Raw genomic sequence first — 18,325 nt, 5'->3', positions numbered from 1 at the left:
TACTCCACTACGCGTCCCACTCCGACTCATCCCCACTCCACTGACCCACTTCGCACCGAAGGAACACAGTCAGTGTGGCGTTCCGTTCATTCAGTTCCATTTCGGACAATTTCGGACTCCATCAACTCATTCTATCTTGCGTATTTCCATATCTTGCGTTTCTATATCTTACTATTCCATATAAAAATTAGCGGCGAAGTCAGGAGAAGAGTTTTGTATAATTTGTAACCCCAAGGGGATCGAAATGAAGGTTATATATATATATATATATATATATATATGTGTGTGTGTGTATATTTCATAGAAAAAATAAAAAAATGTAAAACAAAAACTTCATAAAAACTACGCTTATATTAAAATGCACTAAAAAGGAGAAAATAATTTTTATAGGCACTAGTGACTATAAATAAAAGCGTGGAGCGCCCACGAAGATTACGTCAACATAGTTTAGCGCTCCACGCTTCTATGTATAGTCGCTAATGTCTAAGAAAATTATTTTCTACTTTTTAGTGCATTTTTCGAAATTGTTATCGTGGATTGCTCTCTTTTTAAAAACGGGACACTTCGGCGTCCCGAAGATGTGCTTGGGGATAACGGGACAGACTACCTAAAAACGGTACGTATGGTCACATTACTCATGGTGCTAGAATGGGATAGTGGAAGGGGAAAAGAAAGAGAGAGGAAAAATCGACTAGTTTTGGTCGATTCTGACGTCACTGGTTGTCCCTAACGCAACGATGACTCAACGAACGACTCATCATCCATCGCTCGAGGAGCCTCGAATTGCCATGGCGTCGTATTCGGAGTCACGATTCGTGGGTATTCGCAATTGCGATCCGAGCGTGCTCGAGGACACGCGGCAGCACGCCTACGCCGATCGGAACTAGGTCGAATCGAAATTCCAGCCGGGGGAACTACGGTAGTGCTCGCTTAAAGGGTGTAGCCGGATGATCAAATTGAATGTGCAATGGGTCCCATGGAAATCATCGACACAGATTTCTCCGACACGGTTTTCACCGACAACATTTCGTTAATTTTTTATTTATTAATTAATTCAAGAACACTCGGTTTCATATTTCGTTTTTCCACTGATTTTCATTCAATCCACATTTATTAATTAATTAATTAATAAAAAATTAATTAAATGTTGTCGGTGAAAACCGTGTCGGAGAAATCTGTGTCGGTGATTTCCATGGGACCCATTTGCAATAGACCATTCGGTTTATGCCAATTTTCAACCCCATATGACGGCATGGGGACTGGTAATGGGGATACGAAGAAAATCAGGTTTTTCTGTCATTTCTCTTACCCTCTTCAATTAAAAATTCCGAGAAAAATCAGGCATCTTTTAGCCATTAGAATGCACATCCATGAATTTTTTCAGAATTTTCGGTTTCGAAACCGAATTTTAAGAAATGAAATACTAGGTTTATACTTTTATATCCGTACGTTATTTACGGTAGATTCGATTAAGGAACTATTAAAGCATGAAAATTTATGGCAACCGAGGGAAGTTATTTGATGAAGTGACCAGGGGGTTAAAGTGCCCCTAAACCGAATTGAATTTGCAACAGGCCATTCGACAGCTTATCCAAAGAAAATATTTTCTGCCAATTTTTAACCCCATATGTCGACGCGAAGGGTAGTAATAGGGTGACAAAGAAAATCAGGTTTTTCCGTAATTTCTCTTACCCTCCTCAATTAAAAATTCCGAAAAAAATCAGGTATCTTTTAGCTATTAGAATGCACATCTATAAATTTTTCAGAATTCTTCGCTTCGTACCTTCCACCCAGTAAAAGTGACATTTTAAACGTCTATTAAAATTATTTATTGTCGAAGATACAATTAGATTTTTTTCGAGAAAAACTGAGTTTTAACCCGGCGTTAGTTAGGTGGGGTCTCACAGACCCCAGAGATGTTAGATTGATCGTAACATTGTAACAACGCGTGACAGTTGTTAAGTATTTTTGAATAATAAAAATTAAAATTTCGTGGATCTGTTTTTTTACTCTGATAAATTACAAGCCGCTTAAGCAATACCTAATCTTATATTTATGAAAAAGGTATTTATATCTATAATACAATATATGTATTATTTCGGGGGGTTTGTGAGACCCCACCTTACCACTTACGATAGATCTTCCCACCTTACTAACGCCGGGTTAAGGAATAAAAAAAATGTTGAAATTCCGATTTCTCGTAGTCGGTACGGAATACTAAATTTATATTTTTACAATTTCGTTATGTCGTTGTGGTTGTTAACATAACATTTTCTCAGATTTTTCAAAGGAAGGGCACATGGTCAGAAAAAGCTAAAACCGAGTTAACCTTGAAGGTTACACCTCTAGGTCGTTTCTGATAAATGTTACGATAGATTTATATGAAAAACGGGACCTTTAGCCCCACCCTACTTCTCGATACATTAACGGGGATCGATACGCCGGCGTCCATCCGTCAAAACAGCCAGACAAATGGACCGCATAAGCGCAGTGAAAACATCCCCGCCGCCCTTGTCCGGTTTTTCGTCTCATTGCCGTAGAATTGCTCTCGAGACCGTTTCCGTGGGCTTTCCACGGGGTGACTCATCTCGGGGAAAAAGGGTGGAAAGACATTTCTGAACCGAGGGCTGGAGAGTAGGCGCGTTCTCACGTATATGTCATCACAGGGTCGTGAACCCTTCTCTACTTAAGAAGAAGGGCGAGCAGCATCCCTCGCGTCGCAGTATATTATCCATTGAGCTTGCAGCTTCGTAAAAGCTGCTGCCTCTGTTCGAAAAATTTCGCCAGGGAAATCGCTTCACCGGACGCAAAAAAGCGGCCACGACGACGCCAGCAGCCACTTTGTGATTGAGCTTTAAAATGAGGACGATAAAGGCACTCGTGTAGTCTTCCGACCCCATGTCGCTTCCATTACCGTTCATAGAAATTCGCGCACGGTGTTATGCGTCATTTGAAACTTCTGCATCAATCGAGAAACGGTGAAGGCTTCTTTTCTTGTTCTAGGTTATCGTTATCGTGGTCTAAGCATCCCTATTCGTATACAGGCTGTCCTAAAAATATTGTACTCTTCCTTGGTAGATTCTTGAGGTTATTTGCAATAACTTTCTCCTTCACGAAATTGTTCTCCGATAGAAAAACACCAGAGGCTAGCGCATTTTCAGAATGTCTATTTTGCATTGTTTAGATGGGCCAATAACGAAAATTTAATACATGTGTTTGGTCAACTCGTATAAATTATATACGCTCCGAAAATTTCATTGAAATCGGTTAATTGGTTTACGAGTTATAAACTATCAAAAGTGGTAGGAAGCCGAAGGTTTTGGAAAATAGCAATTTTTACCATGTTTGATCGTTTATAACTCGTAAACCAATTAACCAATTTCAATGGAATTTTCAGAGCGTACATAATTTATACGAGTTGACCAAACACATCTTTTAAATTTTCAATAAATTCAATTTTTCAAAAAAGTTGTGAAAATCAATTTTTACCATTGTATTTTACAAATGCGTTTTATAGAATCCGCAGTCTAGTGATCAGTTATTTGCGTAACTGTATACCAGTCGCATTTTCTGTTACGATTAGTGTTAACAACAAAACTGCAGTAATATTTCCGTTGTTTCTGGCGATGGAGTTTGTTAAGCAGTGCAACGCCAGCGGCGTTCCGGTTCACCGCGCGCAATACTGTTGTGGACAAAGACGACCGCTAAGTGATAGCGTTGCTTCTCGAACCAGCGTTGATCAAAGCCGCTCGGCAGTGCCAGACAGTGGGGACTTTTGGAAATCCTAGAAATTCTCCCGACATGACTTCTGCCGCGGGGGTGCCGGCTAAAACCCGGCGCAACGGATGTCTTCGAATTCGATGCAGATCCGAGGAGCGGGAGTCACTGGACGTTAACCTTTTGCCGAACTTCCTAACGGGCTGGTAACGGTTTCAAGGAAGTTCGATATTACGGACGATTTGGCACTGTTACAATTGCCTGCGTTCGGCGTTAGGCCGGGTTCAACGAACCGAACTCAGATTTTATTATTCAATTCGAAGTTTGGTATCAGACGGCTGCAGGTATAACACGGTCCAAACGGCCAGATGAATGATAGGCAATAAAAGAGTGATAACTAGACGCTTTATGCACTAGTGACAGATGCGAGTGTACAGGGTGTTCCAGGGTAAGCGCCCTTCGATAGACACTCCCGCTTCATAAGTCTTAAGACAGTAATCATATTTGTTTTCTACTCTGTAAAAATGAAATAATCGTTGAAGGATGCGAACAAATTTTTCCTTATTTAAAGGTTTACATGTCAAGGAAAGGTGCTGCACTCTTACAGTAAGGAGCATTACAAATTCCACTCACTCATAGTAAACATTTTTAGCTGGGCCAATAACGAAAATTTAAAACATGTGTTTTGTAAACTCGTACGAATTATATACGTTCTGAAAATTTCATTGAAATTGGTTAATTGGTTCACGAGTTATAAACGATCAAAAGTGGTAAAAATTGCAATTTTCCAAAATCTTCGGCTTCTTACCACTTTCCATCGTTTATAACTCGTAAACCAATTAACCGATTTCAATTTTCGAGTTGACCAAACACATCTTTGAAATTTTCGTTATTGGCCCATCTAAAACAGTCGTAACTTTTACTATTGTTTTTCACAATTCCGACCAAATGTCATTTACTAAACTAATTCTTCTAGAAATTAAAATTTCTTCGAAATTGTTTAATTGGTTTACGAATTATAATACAAAGTGACCACAAGTGGTAAAAGTGCCGTAAATCATGAAAAATTGCAATTTCTACTATTCACTATTTACTAGACTAATAATAACATTCTACATAGAAAATGATGATAAAATTCCCTCCAGATATATTTTTTTTAAATATATTTTACGTCGCTTTTTTAACCGCTGTGGTTATTTCGCGACGGGACCTACAGTTTTTATAAGGTGGGTTCTGAACCACCTGTTTAAAATGGCACATAGAATATTTCCAGGGATGCCGGCGGCGAGATTCGAACCCTCTCCAGTAATTTACTTCGGCCATCGTTCGCATTGAAAGGGTGAAAACAGCCCTTGAAAATTTTCACCGTTTCTGTCCAACGAAAAAGAAAGCATCAATCCAAACCAAGTAGGTAGACAGATTCAAATTCCTCCGGACGATATTTTTGCGTGTTCGAGCATGTATCGCAGTGTAGCACGTCGTTAGGCAGACACACTAATTAAACCATCTGACAGCGACATGTTTGCGATCGTCTCGGAACAGCGATCACCACTTTGTCTTTGATTCGAAGCAATAATCGGCCGTCGGATCGTTTTAACGTCTCTCGTAAACACTTTCGAGGGCTGCGGACACGCATGTCCGTGTGTACACGTTTATTATGGGTGTGTATGGCGTATACACGGCCCGCTGCGTATGTATGTGCACACTCACTCGAGCTCGGCTTTCGAATATCGACGGTACGATCGCGATGGTTGTCCCACGACAAACAGCGCGATATACCGCCGGATTTACATTTCGTCCAGAATTACGCAATATGACGTCATTCTGCTGTTCCTAATCATTACACCGCGGATGTTTATGCAATTCTCAATTTTTCTAGGCAAATTTTAAGAAAGTCGAATTAAACCAAATCTTATTTTCAGTGGTAGTAGCCTTTGTAGATCTGGATAAATGTAAATCGTACCGAATTCTGTCGAACTCTACGTTCCAGCATTTTTTGAAAATTTTCAGATGCCATAAATACATAAAAATCATTCTCTCAGCATAAAGAGTGTAAGATAATTCTACATATGTACAGGTTCGGGCATTTATCCTGGAATATCTCGAAAACTAAATTCCAGAGAAAAAAATATTTCAAATGAAAATGTTTTCAAGGTCATTCCAAGGTAAACTTTATTTTTTTCGAGGTAAGTCCAGGGTCAACTTAATTTTTTGAATGGAATGTCCTGTTTTTTATACCATAGATCGATAGAGCATCAAATTCCGAGTATAAAAGTGTCTGACTGAGTATAATGAGTATAAACTGAGTATAAACGTCTATATTATTATACATAGATCATTGTATGTATTCGTCTTGAATGTAGAAAGACAGTTAACTTCACTGTAGCGTATGATTTTTAATAATTTCGAAGAATGAGAAAACGAGAACTCTTTTTTCCTGAAAAAAATCAACTTCAAAAATCGATAAAAATTCAGCAAATCAAGATATCGAAAAGACCGTAAGCTACATTGAAGATAATCTATCTTGGTTTAAATTAATGGAACAATTTTTTATATTTTACCTCTGAATGCTATGTACCAAGGTTTTGCTGTACATCGACTTAGATAATGTTACAGAACTCCGCCATTTTGCAGTTTAATGTAATAAAAAAAATACGAAAATAGAGCTGAAATGTTGCTTAATGTTCCCTAAAAAAATCTTTTTTTGTAACAATGTCCATATACGCGAAAAAAATTATTTACTCCATTTTATCAGGCTAACAGGGTAGCATATCCTACAGGGATGTGCGCTGAGGGATTTTAGAGCCCCCCCCCCCCCGAAGTGTCGATATTATTTCTGTATTAATTGTAACATCGGGAGTAGTGAGCATAAGGAAATTGTCCACGAGTCGGCGCGCCGGGATCCCCATAAAATCATGGTTGCGCGACTCCGTTTCCTGGCTCGGAGATAACTGAAAGTTTACGTGGCCAGCAAGTCCAATAAAACCGGCAACGCGCGATAGTTCGACGGGAAATTTTCTGGGTCTGATATCTCCGCGCGGGCGTATTAAGTGGACTTTTACGACGGCACATTTCCATGGACTTCCGTTGGCAGTCAGCACCGTCATTCCGCTGTGAACATCTTTTATGATCGCGCCCCATAAATCGTGTCCACGTCAACGAGAATAGGAAGGAAGGAGGTGGACACGTTGTCCCACCGGGGGAGAACCAAATTCGTCGGTGACATAAGTGCAATCACGTTGATTAAACGAATTCGCGCTGGGGTTCGTCGTTTAGGATGTTTCTAGGCTGACATCTCGCCAGAAGAACTGAAAAAATTCACAACCTCGGCGAGAGAAGTCCTATTTCATGTCGCAGGTCACGTCTATCTAAAATGGTCACTTCTGATTGGATGCTGTAGCGAACAAAACGGAACTATGGAAAGAATATTTTGAGGGAAACAATGGAGGGAATACCAGTCCGATTTTAAATGTCTCATGCTTCCGGATTTTTTTAAAAATCGATTTCGCAACCAAAAATTCCGAAATAATTCACCGACGTGTGGGCCAATAGGTAGAATGTTCATGAATTTTTTCGTAACCTTTTGTTGAGCAGAACAGAAGAAATAAATCATAGTATAACCCAGATAGTGAGGCTGGGCATCCTATCACAATTTCATGCTTTCCGATTCTTAAAAAAATCGATCTTGCAACCACAAATTCTGAAATAATTCACTGTTATGAGTGCCATTAGGTAGAATGTTCATGAATTTTTGCGTAACTTTTTGTTGAGCAGAACAGAAGAAATAAATCATAGTGTAACCCAGATAGTGAGGTTGGGGATCCTATCAATTCAATTCAATCCAATTCAAAGCACAAAAAAGAATAGTGTCTCTCTACGATCTATGCAAACGAACGTCCCCGAGGCTCTTGCGTCCATCGAATATTTACTGTACCGACTTGAAACTTGTCACAAGTGGTTCTCTTTGGCTACTTTAAAGGAATTAAATAAAATTGCATAGAAAGAGTGCAATATAAAATATATTAAGTATCTCTGATTAATTTTGCGAAGATGCACCGATGTTGACTAATTTCGTGTTCTCACTGAGAGAACCCTGGCACAGCCATTTTGTATAAAATCTAGATTAATTGCAATAGCCGTCGGTTTTTCCCCGCGGTTTAATGGCACGTAATAACGAGTTACAACCCGCAGCAGGCAGCATCTCGTAATGCAAAAGATACGTCACAGTAATTAGATTGAAACAAACGACTCGCGCCGGATGAACTCATACCGTGCTACCTGCGCCGGCGCGCCGTAATGTGCATTGTCGTATCGTAAATGGAAGTACATGAAGTTGAGTAATTGTTGTTCGATGTAACGTGACGGGGAACCGGTCGTTAGCGTAATAAATATGGCGGCTAACATTCACAGGTTTCTTTGCTGCTCTCGTCTCAAGGACCTCTCGTACTCCACATTCGTTTGTACTTGTCTACGCGTGTTCCAATGGGGTATAGGCTACGTCGATTCATTTCATAGAAATGCAGTTCAATCCACACCGTCACGATTTATCGCACATCTATGAATAAGGGCATAGCGGAAGAGTTTGTTTATTCGCACCTCGTTTATACGAACGTGTCCTTGTTTACCGCCAGTTCTATGAATTCGTGAGCCTCCGGTATCTGTGTTTGTCCAGTATTTGTAAACTAACTTTCCCTTAGCAACTAAATATGCGGGTCAAAGTTATTTTATTTGTGGACTCTTCTCTGGTAAACTTAGGGTCCTCCCCCCTTTAGATTTCAATGGCCTTGAGATATGCTGTTGAGGTCACCATTCTGTACAACATTTCCCTTTAGGCTTTAGTTTAGGAGATAATTGTCATTTAATTTGTTTTTTAATCAATTTCTTAATAAAAGAATTTTTTAAAAAATTGTTCATTTTGCATAAAGATCCGCTGTCTAATTATAACACAGGGTGAAACAGAACACCTAAATATCTCCGTTACTTATCGTTGTACAAAAAAACTTCTTAGGACAAAGTTACACTGTTTGAAGGGCCACATGTAACGGTGTAAGGGAAAAAATTTTCAAGATCATTTTTTATCAAGATTTCAAGGTCATCGATATTTTTTTTAATGGAATGAGGTATTTTTTAATACATAAATCGATGCAGCTGGACATTCGTTATAAAAAAGTATTAACCCATGTATGTCGAAAAGTTAGTAGTTCAGGAGATATTTCAATTTAAATAACTCTAAAACATCATGGTATGACTAGTGGTGTTTTAGAGTTATTTAAATTGAAATAGCTCGTGAACTACTAACTTTTCGACATACATAGGCTAGTACTTTTTTATAACGAATGTCCAGTTGCATCGATTGATGTAACTAAAAAATACGATATCAATGACTAACTCGTTATTTATTTAAATTTACTTGATGTATTCTAGATAGACTACAGCAAGATTATGAAGTGATAAAGATTATATTTGATTGTTTCCTTTTACAAGCTGAGAACTGTACACTGAGGTCCATTTCGGTATTTTTCAAAAAGATTTCTGAGGAAGTACCTGGAGGTGTGTGTGTGACTTTTATCAGTGAATATAAGCACCGGGGATGAATCTTGAGATACGGATTGCCATCAACGTCCACAGAAGCTTAGTCTGCAGCGAGCTTTGAAAGCCATAATATTGACGCAAGAGTGGCCGCTCGTATTCAACGAATTTAAACTTTTTCATCGATATTGGAAAACAAGAATCGCGATGACCGATAAGCTCCTTTTTTCGCAAGAAATTTCCTTTAGACACGACGCTTCTGTGAACGCTTCTGATAAATATTTAGCGAACGTCTACGTAAAAATAGCGAGAAGAGTCGAGGAGTCGGATAAACTGAATTGAGGACGCTTCAACTAAAATTTATACGAACGAAATAATAACTCCTTAACGAAGCCGCGGACGCCATTTTTGCAAAGGAAAATGTTGCTTCAAATGATCTCAGGAAGTTATCGAAGCTGCAATGATTATACATATGTGAATTACTATTATCCATACTTGTTTTCTCTTATGATTCAGTATAATGAAGTGTATACATTCTATTACAGATATCGATTTGAAGAAAAAACGCTTGAAAAACAGCAGTTTCTTTTCGTAATGATAAAAACATAGGGAAAAAATCAATGTAGATTAGAAAGAAGGTTAAAGAGGGCTAGCAGAATAGGAGCAGCGTCATCATTATCATCAACAACAAATTAATTCAAATTGAAAATGGTAATATACATGCAGATAATGAAACTGTGGATTAAATAGCGAAGATAATCAATAAAATAATAAATAAATAAATATCGTCTAGTCGGTACAAAACACTGAATTTTCCGTGAAAGAAAACACCAGAAAATATCCGACGAAAATTTTCATTTGATATTTCCCTTGATTTTTTATCCGCCATCGCGGAACAACACGCTCGAGCTAAGCAATTCGAAGGTAAAAAAGCCTGCTTTGAGACCTCTTTCAGCAAATGGTAATTAACGTTTATGGTTATATTACATTTCACGGCGGTGTCGAGCAGAGAGACAGGACACAGAGCAAGTGAAATCCCCTTTGTGACCGAAAGCCCAATATTGCTGAGCTTAATCACGCTTAAATACGGTCGCTCGTCACAGCCATCGCGTACCACACTCCTCTCCGGTTCGCAACAACGCGGCCTGATCGAAATGCAACCATAGAGAACGATATCCTATCGATTTTTCGCTATCGAAACGATACCACTGCCGTTATTATCATTATTAACCAGTCTATTAGCAATTTCTATTATCTCGTACGCGCTTAGCACATCCGCGTGTTCGCATTGCACGGTCCATTCTCCGCGCTGTTGATAGATTGAAAATAATGGCAGGCCATCGCACGGCTGATCTTTCGTTGTTTTAGCACCAGTTATAAAGTAATTAGCGAGATATTATCATCGCATGATTAATTATTGCGCTCGGAATAAGCTCAATTATACGCGACTCCGTGGCGTTTCTAAAAATTAACAGAAGTGAAATTTAATTGAACGGTAAGAGTACGTACTGCTTGCAACGAATAAATACGAATTAGTTATCAATCTTTTTCAGTGTTTATAAACATCCGTTTTACCATAAATGTATTAAATTTTCGTTTCTAACTGTCACTTTTAAGGTAAAGTATGTATTTACCTATAAATCTTTTGAACCGGTCAATTCCTAACATTAAAACATGGATTTCCGGAATTTTCGCGTGAAAATCTACGGGATTCTATGAGAAACAAGTCCAAGATTATTGATCCCGAAAGGTAAAGTTTAACCCAGATGTATCTTGATAAATCTTTACAGAATTTTATTATTTATTACCACGCTCTCTTATATTGGCTTGCCGAGTTGTCGTTGCATGCGTCAAATCTTGTAATAGAATTTTAAATCACTTTTCGATGAGCTAGAGACTTGAAACTTTAAACGTAGCTCAGAACTCTGGATGACAATGCAATATTAAAAAACAAATTTAAAAAGAAACTGTGAGTTCAGGAGAAAAAAATATTTTAATATTAACTGTCACGCCTCGCCGCGCGACTCTCGGTAGCACGTGATCGCGTTCAGCGATCCCCACTCCGCGCGTCAGTGTCCCTACTCCACTACGCGTTTCCACTCCGACTGATCCCCACTCCACTGACCCACCTGAAAAGAATTAAGGGATCACTTGTGCGAACCCGAAAAATTGCTCCCACTTTACGTGATTATAACTCCGTCAAAAATTGCTGTATCGATATCGTTAAACAATGGTTTGAAAGCCTGAAACCTCTAGTTTCAGATGCTCTGTTTCAAATTGTTGCTATGTTGGTTTTTTACAAAGTTATAGCGAGACGAAGACAACATTGACGGTTAACAAAAATTAACCGTAAAAAATTAAATAAATAAAAATAAAAAAAATTAAATAAAAAAATTCAATTAAAAGTTCAACTAATTTTTTTTCACGCTGATTTCACAAATCTGATTTCAAAATTTGAAATCAGCGTTTTCAGTCCTTTTTAGTGCATTTTAACATAAGTGTGGTTTCTAAAAAGGTGTTCTTATATTTTTTTATTATGGATAAATTACTTGTTGTATTACCAGCGATTATAGAAGCTTTGCTTCGAAGAATATTGAAAAGGAGAACGGGTACGTTGATCAATAATGAAACAATTTATTGAACTGTTCCACATCCAAATTGATAAAACAACCGAAATAAAATTGATGGAAGCATTATAAATATGACACAGGAATTGATTAACGCAAAGTCTTGCCGGGAGAGTTGTATTGATCATTGCGGGCTCGCCGAATGGATTTTAGAAACGGCGGTTCGAGCCTGACCGCTTTTGCGGTCGCGGCGGTAGAAAGCGATTTACCAAACGACCGCACACGCACGCACTGTCTATGAATGTTTATAGACAGCGTGGATTGGCAAGGCACCCCTTTATACGCAATTCAATATTCGCGGAAAGAAAAATGGCAAACGCGGTGTATCTGTTTGAGGTTTTGCAGGAAGTATGCGTTTGAAATTGCGAATCGTTTCGTTGAAACGTATGGATCAGTTCCTTTGTACGGTACGCGATATTGTATAAACGATATATACATATACACATACATACATATACATATACCCATGCAACGTTTAGCTATGTGTTTCACGTTTGACGAACGATTCTGTGCTGGCATAATTAGTAGACCGAGGATCTTTATGCAAAATAAATATTCTGTTTGCAGGAATTCTTTAAAGATTTAAGTAATTAATACATTGCTGTGCTAAAATAGTTTTTTTCTGTTGAATTTCGCCTACTCATTTATGTCGAACATGCGGATTTTATGCATTTATGACAAAAGTGTGTAATTTCAAACATTGAAAACATTAGACGAATTTAAAAATACCTTTATATTCTTTTCAACCTATTGAACATATTAAGGGCGAAAATAAAATGTCACTTCGTTTTGTTACAATTCAGGTGGAAAATTTTTATTTTACATTTATGCAAAATAACTGTGTAGTAATAAAATGATCCAACTGGTTTAAACATATTTTAATGAATAGTAATAATAATAAGTAATAAGTAGACTGCGGAACTTTATGCAAAGTAAAAAATGTTTGCATTGATTGTAAGACACAGGAGTCAAATAAAAATTTCATTCTTCTTTTTTAATTATCTTGTTAAGGTGAAACTAATACACTGGTGGCCTTAAATCTTTTTAATATCTCCACTGTTTGAAATTGTACGTATCCATTTTTGTCATAAGTGCATAAAATCCGCAGTCTAGTAATAAGTAATGAATTTTAATTAAAAGGAAACACATGATTTCCTCGTTGAAGGTCACTTGAGGATCAACATGTAAATCGTCGAATTTGTTTTTTTCAATCCTCATACGCTCCTCAAAAATAGCTGCTTAAAAGAGAGACTAGGTTAACAATTCACCCATTTTTATTTTACATGTTAAAGCAACGCATTATGTTTCATCTGTAACGTCACATTTTAAAGAAACACATCTCACGACATGAACATAAAAGGATGAATAATTTTACAGTATGTGGAAATATTGTATGGGTGAATTTTCACCCTGAGGAACGTATGAGGGTTAAAGAAAACTTCCATAACCTTGAAATCTCGAGAAAAGTGACGTTGAGAAAATTTTTTTGGATACTCTTTTCCTCTGACCTATTTCCCAACATAAAAATAAGACGGTTGAGTCAGGCGAAACACCCTGTATAAGGGAAAAATCGAAGTTTTATCGGGGTGAAGTACTTATGAAAGCCTTTATGAAGCTCCTCTGTACTCTTTAAAAATCCGTGCATGCATTATGCTAGTTTGTCCCGTCCCTCGCGCTCAAGGATTCCTCTCGACTCCTTCTCAAGCACCTACGCCCTTCTTTAAGGGCTCTTCGTTAAGTCATCTCACCCTGCAACCCTTCACGCCCTGCAACACTGTAATCGCAGGACTCTTTCAGACCTACGGAAATTAAACCTGAAAGCAGATACCAGAATACCTTCTTTTTTTTTAAGGATGAGGGGGAAAATGCTTTACGCACCCCCCAGAAGGGGGTAGTTAGTGGGACTCGGGCCGCAGATGGTCGGCGTACGCATACCCACTAAAAATCTGGACAGTCAATGGGCCGCCCCTCTACTAGACTTCCCCGATATAACTGGGGCTTGAGGCCCCGCTGTCCGCATTTCTCTCAACCCCCATGAGATCGGGCCTTCTTCACTCCTGTTCTTGGCGAATAGATACCAGAATATTTAATTTAATGATGCTTTCGGCGCTACCGTTTCGATCAATTAAGAAATCTAGCAATTTTGCAAAAAACTTTTTTTCTTTCCTAACGTTTCGGTTCAGTTTTGAACCGAACAGTTTTGCAAAATTGCTGGATTTATTAATTGATCGAAACGGTAACGCCGAAAGCATCTCTCTCTCTCTCTCATTAAATTAAATATTTAACATTTACAACAATGGCCACTCAATGAGTGTAACAAAATAACATCTTCTCGATTCAGAAAGTGTTCTGATGCAAATTGTTGCCACATTGAACCTTTTCTGTAAATAGACATTACAGTTAAAATATCTCCTAAACTAATGATTTTTTTACACAAATAGATTAATACTCTTTTGTAAAGAATATGAAGCAGCATCGGCTGATGCAATAAAAAAATATATGATTCCATGTAAAAAAACATTAAGCACCTTCATATGTCCTTTACACGTCCACCTACAAAAAAGAATGTACCATCAGAATGTGCCCCTCTCAAAACCATTCAACTTCATCTGAAACATTGTTTGCTATGCGTAATAATAATGACGTAAATCTAGATGGCAAAATATGGCGACCCACCCTGTATAAAACTCCGAGATTCGTTAGAATTCGGTAGAATTCAATTCAGATGAAGAATTTAACTAGCAAGTTGATAGATATTTCACGATGCTGAACGCTTTTATCCCCCCATCCCGAGTTGTCAATATAATTCTATCGCTAACAGAGTAATGCCTCCTTTCCTTCTCCTCGCTGCTCAACAGAATCTCCCAGCGGAGGCATCGACATTCTGTCATGTTTTAACGCATTATATTTTAAAAATCCTTTCTGAGATGTCTTCGCCTGTAGCGAGTCATTGTTCCATTGCTGGGGTGCTTTTCAAAAAATAATTTTTAAACATTTAGTTTTTCCAATCAGAGGACCGAAATTTTCAGCTGCCATCCCTAACAATTATCAGTAGACTGCGGATCTTTATGCAAAATAAAAATTGTCTGCATCGATTACAAGCCGAAGGAACCGAATAAAAAGTTCTTTCTTCTTTTAATTATCTTATTAAGCTGAAACTAATACACCGATGTCCTTAAATCTTTTTAATATGTCCACTGCTTTAAATTGTACGTTTCTATTTTTGTCATAAATGAATAAAATCCGCAGTCTAATTATATATCAGCAAAAGAAAGTTATTAGAAATTGAATAGGATCGCGATCAAAGTCAACACTACGGACTTCGTCCGGCGTAAACGTTCTCTTCCATGTAAATCCTTAGGAGAACGTTAAAACGGGAGGCAGTGCATATTTCATGAAGCATCTCCATAAGCGATTAATCCTCCTCCGACTGTTGTGAAGAGGCTCTGGATGGTTGCTACTCCATGAGAAACACTTTCGTTCGTACCACGACGCTATAAATCGTGAAGAGGTAGTCCCTTTGACTCGATTTGGTTCAATCTGGTCTCTTCATCTCTCTGTATAATTCTTGGTCGTTTCTCCCATCCCTTTCACCGCACCATCGTGTTCCCTTTCCACTCGGAAGGGCCATCCTTTTGTGCGTGCGGAATTAGTTTCCTCTTACCCAGGCTGGCTGGTAGCCATTTCGTCCTCTTCCTCTTCCTCTTCCCGATTTATTCGTTGCCACCGTCCTCCGCCGCGTCATCGTCTCTACGATGTAGACTTCGCGTTATTTGCAGGGCCGAGGGGAAAAGTTCGAGGAAGCTTTGAACGCCGGCTTTGCCGCCCCCTCCCCTCGACTCTGGTCAGACCGTGAAACTACGAAAAAGCGGACCCCCGCTCCCTTCCTTGATTGTTCTCCGCGAACCTAATGAGCGTAAACTCTCTCTCGTATTTACATCCGCTAATAGCCTGATTGAGCTGTGCGATCTTAATCAAACCCCTCGGTCCCTTTTACCGATAACACTGGCACACACCTCGAGTAGTGTCTTGTACACAAAATTGCTGAAACACTATTTAAAAAAACAAAACCTGTTGAAGATTATTAATGTAAAACATTTCAATCTCTATCGAAAATATATTTCATGCGTTGCACAAATCCTGTACAGCTTTTTTCGATATTGAACGTAAACAAATTTATGTAGCTTGAAAACAGCATATATTATTGTGTAAATATGATTTAATGGACTGCGGATCTTCGTGCACAAAATAAAATTTATATGCAACTTGTACAAGGTAAACAAAAATGTATTTTCGCGAAATGTGTTGTCGCTAATCCAGTAGATTTGTACCCGGAGAACCTGTAGATCGAAGTTTTGATCCTCTAGGATGAATAGTTTAGGAGGTATGGTCGCTTAAAGTTGAGCAATCTCCAGTGTTTTTGACAGATAAAACACTGCGGATTGCTCAACTTTAAGCGACCATATCTCCTCAACTATTGATCCTAGAGGATCGAAACTTCGATCTGCATCCGCGCCGGGTACAAATCTACTGGAATACGTACCAAATACACCCTAATTTATAGGAGAAAGGTACTAATTTTGAGTCCGGTAAAGTAAACTCCTTCAAACGGTTCCTTGCTATCTTACCTAAAATAAAACTTGCCCAACTCTGATTCAACAGATTATCGTTGAGGAATCGAAACGAACATGAAAAACGAGAGGAATGTTCTACAACAAATCGCATAAACAAATTCGAGTCATTTCCTGCACAACACTTCCTTGGTTGGTAAACCGTCGTTTCATCCTATCCTCAATAGGCCAAAGCACTCAACATGATTTGATACTTCAACTAGCCCATATTAAGACCATAGTCCGTATTAAGACCCTAAGGCCATATTCAGACCGTCTCCTCTGCCGCTGAATTATGTGCATCTGAACTGGAACACGGCTGTCTAGCGTGTAATGACGTGTTAAAATCAGTTAATTAGCCTCGTCCGAAGGCGTTTAGATTACGATGGGATACGAGATTCATGATAGAACACGGCAATTCAAGTTTAGAGGGAATACGCCGTCCGTTTGTTTATTTATTATATCGTATGTTTATCTGTGCCTGGAGAAGACCTGATTCGCGCATACGCGATTCCTGCGGGATCGATACTCCTGTTACTCCAGGCTCGTCACAACTGGAGGCGCGAGATTCCCGAGAAAATTGAAAACCGAGGAACCCCATTCGCGAACCGGCATTCGTTCCCCTAAACGAACTCTGTGTGCAGCACAATTACAGATTATTTCTAGATCCAATACTTAAAATTACTGCTGTATTTTGCAAACATTTTTGTTCATAACTTTTAGACGGTCACTCAGAAGATTGACCTTGACAAATTGTGTCAAGGTCATCTGAATCATCCGGATCAGTATTGTGAACTTTTTGCATTTGTGAAAACTTCGAACAGAATAAGAGGCTATGATTTAATTTGAATCCTATTTGAAATTAATGCACTCTAAGCGAGCAGTTTTTTTTTCATAATGATTGACACGTATGTCGTGCAACTTGTACTTACTTTTTTTGCCATGATATCTTGAAAAAGTCCGAGCAACAGCTTCTCATTCAAACGTTGCTTTTCTACAGGGTGTCCCAAGAATGTTGTACTTCCTCGAAAGGGCGGATCTTTGGGGCCATTTTTCAAAAACTAATTATTATGTGTATAAAAATTGATTCAATTCGAACCGACTTTCCCCGACGCTGCAATATTTTCAGATGTCAGAGCGGACATTATAACTCGAGAGCCGACCGAATCAGATGCGAAACAGATCACCGACACGTGGAAAAATAAATGAGAAACGTTATCGAATGCTCTGAACTTCTTTCTGCGAGAATAATGCTCAGTTTGTTCAGATTATAGAGGAGCCGTAAACTCCGTGCGAAAGAAGCTCTCGGAGCTCCAGTAACGGACGCACTTCCATTCTTGTTTTCACACTTGGCAATCGCTCTTCTCATTCATCTCGCTATTTACTGATGCAGGCGGCGCCATTCATTCTGCTCACGGTGTGCGTTTTAAAAATATCTTAACGCTAACTGATTGACGTGGGCTACATTTCGAAACGAACTTCGCTGGCAAAAGCAATTTCTTTTTAAGTCCGTGAGCAGCGCCGAAATTTTTCTTACTTCTCAACCCCCACCGATGGAAAATTTGAAAAGCTTACAGTGGACGTAAAAATTATCCGTACTCCTCTTCAGTAACTTACTTTAAAATTTGGACCATAAACTTGGTAAATAACTTCTTATTAAAACGACATATTTCGAGATGCATCTGTAATATAATATTCGGGTAAACTTTACTTTACCGGACTCAAAATTAGTACCTTTCTCCTAGGAATTATGATGTATTTGGTATGTACTCCAGTAGATTTGTACCCGGAGAACCTGTAGATCGAAGTTTTGATCCTCTAGGATCAATAGTTGAGAAGCTA

General features: G+C 38.6%; 1 protein-coding gene and 1 long non-coding RNA gene across 7 annotated transcripts in view; both read left to right on the top strand.

Annotated features, from left to right (window-relative positions):
• The window catches only part of LOC143213078 (uncharacterized), an 832,749-nt gene that overhangs the window by 262,743 nt on the left and 551,681 nt on the right, over positions 1-18,325 (top strand). The window lies entirely within an intron of this gene.
• LOC143213088 (uncharacterized) overlaps positions 1-18,325 on the top strand; it is a 150,110-nt gene that overhangs the window by 87,706 nt on the left and 44,079 nt on the right. The gene's annotated exons all lie outside the window — the stretch shown is intronic.

The sequence above is a fragment of the Lasioglossum baleicum genome, chromosome 10, assembly GCF_051020765.1.
Source record: "Lasioglossum baleicum chromosome 10, iyLasBale1, whole genome shotgun sequence".
NCBI classification, from domain to species: Eukaryota; Metazoa; Arthropoda; class Insecta; order Hymenoptera; family Halictidae; genus Lasioglossum; species Lasioglossum baleicum.
This window is presented reverse-complemented; position numbering and strand designations above follow the sequence as displayed.